The sequence below is a fragment of the Gekko japonicus genome, unplaced genomic scaffold (assembly GCF_001447785.1).
Source record: "Gekko japonicus isolate JY-2015 unplaced genomic scaffold, Gekko_japonicus_V1.1 scaffold2101, whole genome shotgun sequence".
Classification (NCBI taxonomy): Eukaryota; Metazoa; Chordata; class Lepidosauria; order Squamata; family Gekkonidae; genus Gekko; species Gekko japonicus.
In genome coordinates, this window is record NW_015161466.1 from 306525 (window position 1) to 309111 (window position 2587).

The window sequence follows — 2587 nt, forward strand, 5'->3', positions numbered from 1 at the left end:
AAGGCAAGATGGGTGGGCTTGGGGGGGGGGGGCGTAATGGGGGGGAGTTCTGTTTTCCTTTTGAGTCGGGTGAATGCCTACCGGTGACCTTCCTCTCCCCCCCCCCATGTGTAAACCAAACTTAACATGAATGTGGGGAAGATATTACAGATAATATATCCTGCATTGAAGCTGAGCTTTGGCTTGCATATTATTAAAAAAATTTCAATTTCAATATTAAAAACACTTGAGCTATAGTGAAGTAACGCAGAGCTGTCTTTTCTCCCCCACCCCCCTGTCTGAAATTGAACTCCCGCAATTCCTCAAATGTGACTTAACCTGCTGGAGAAATAGATACCTTTTTAAAACCCTAATAAAATAAAAGTTAAAAAAAAAAATTCAACTTCGCTTGGCTTGTTTCCTTTGTCCTGAACGGGGCTTCCTAGGTCGCCGGGCATAGATCCGGTGAGAGGGTTCCCAGATCTGTGTTCCAAAGATCCCTTTTTGCATTGCATACCCCTTTCTAATTGGGCCTCTTCACCCCCTCCAAACTTGGCTTCCCAAGGGTGTGGGGACCCTCCAGGATGGTGGGGGCAGCTCCAAATGGAAACGCAGAGCTGTCTTTTCTCCCCCACCCCCCTGTCTGAAATTGAACTCCCGCAATTCCTCAAATGTGACTTAACCTGCTGGAGAAATAGATACCTTTTTAAAACCCTAATAAAATAAAAGTTAAAAAAAAAAAAATTCAACTTCGCTTGGCTTGTTTCCTTTGTCCTGAACGGGGCTTCCTAGGTCGCCGGGCATAGATCCGGTGAGAGGGTTCCCAGATCTGTGTTCCAAAGATCCCTTTTTGCATTGCATACCCCTTTCTAATTGGGCCTCTTCACCCCCTCCAAACTTGGCTTCCCAAGGGTGTGGGGACCCTCCAGGATGGTGGGGGCAGCTCCAAATGGACCCCCCCTCCAGTCGACTAGCGGTAGAAAAGGGCATAAGTCCAGCAGCACCTTAAAGTCTAACAAAACCTGTGGCAGGGGAGGAGGTTTTTTTTTAAAAAGCTTTATTTTTGTTTTTCATACAATACATATCTGTAAAACATACATCTTCATAACTGTCCTGGAGTCCACTATTATCAGCCTAAATTAATCCACTCATATAAACGCTTCCATCTTTCCGCAAACACTTTTTCGTCCTTTCCTTGAAGGATTAGACTTAACTTGACCATCTCCGCCATTTCTAATAATCTGCATACTAGATCATCTTGTTTAGGAATATACTCTTGTTTCCAAAATCTGGCTAACAGAATTCTTGCAGTTGTAAGTATATAAATTATCATGTATTCTTCCATTTATAACTCTCCGGTATCATATTCAGCAGTACAATTTCCGGGGACAACTCAATTTTGACATTTGTTATTTTTAAGATTATCTTCTGTATCATCTTCCAGAAATCCTGTATTTTTTGCACACCGCCACCACATGTGAAACCCCCCCCCCCTTTTCCCCCGCCGGGGAGGAGTTTTTGGGAGTTACAGCTAGTGTTCCCTCTAAGCTGAGTTAGTGTGAGCTGGCTCACAGTTTTTTAGCTTCCAGCTCACAGCTTTTTGTTTTAGCTCAGGAAGTGTGGCTCTAGAGCAAACTTAATTTATGCAGTAGCCAAATGGCTTGCTCACAACTTTCATGCTAGTAGCTCACAAAGTAGAATTTTTGCTCACAAGATTCCACACATTGGTCACAGTTCACTTCTTCACATACGTGGACTTTGTTAAGGCAAAATTATACAAGATTATGCCTGGGATAGAGCAGGTAGAGAAAGAAGTCCTTTTCTCCCTTTCTCACAAGACAAGGACTTGTGGGCACTCCATGAAATTGCTGAGTGGTCGGGTCGGGTTAGAACGGATAAAAGGAAGCCCTTCTTCACCCAAAGAGTGATGAACATGTGGAATTCACTGCCACAGGAGGTTGTGGCGGCTTCAAGAGGCAATTGGATACACATATGGAGCAGAAGTCCATCAGTGGCTGTCACGGCTCAGGGGTGTCACCTGACGCTGCCACCACTCTGGTTTTAGGATCCCTTGAGAAGGCCCAGAGCACTCTCCAGACCTCCCTTATTTGGCCGAATAATAGGCGTGAGGACCAGGCAGAGGACAAGGAAAAGGTTTCTTTTTACAGGAGGTCAGCCCAATATGGGAAACAGACAAGGTGCAAGAACAATATCAGTAAGGGGGTGAAAAGAAACAAAACCAAATGCCCCAATGCGTCTAAATTTACTGCCCCTAGCTCACTGGCTCAAGTGGGCCTCAGTCTGCTCACCCTTCCCTCTGGACCTGCTCTCTTGGAAGAAAGAACAGCTCTTCTGTACCAGCTCTTTTGTTATAGGTCCCCTTTCTCTGAGATTGGCTAATTTTGGTGCCAAAACCTCTCAGGGGCTTCTGGGAGTTGTTAGGCCTGGCCTCCTCCCACTGCTACTCAGGCTCCCTGGGCCTGCTAGGCCTTTGCTTGCAAGAGCCCAGATCATGATGGTGGTTATTAGCCACAAGGTATAGACAGGAACTCTCGGTCTGGGGCAAGGGATGCTCTGTATTCTTGGTGCTTGGGGGGGGGGGGGCAAA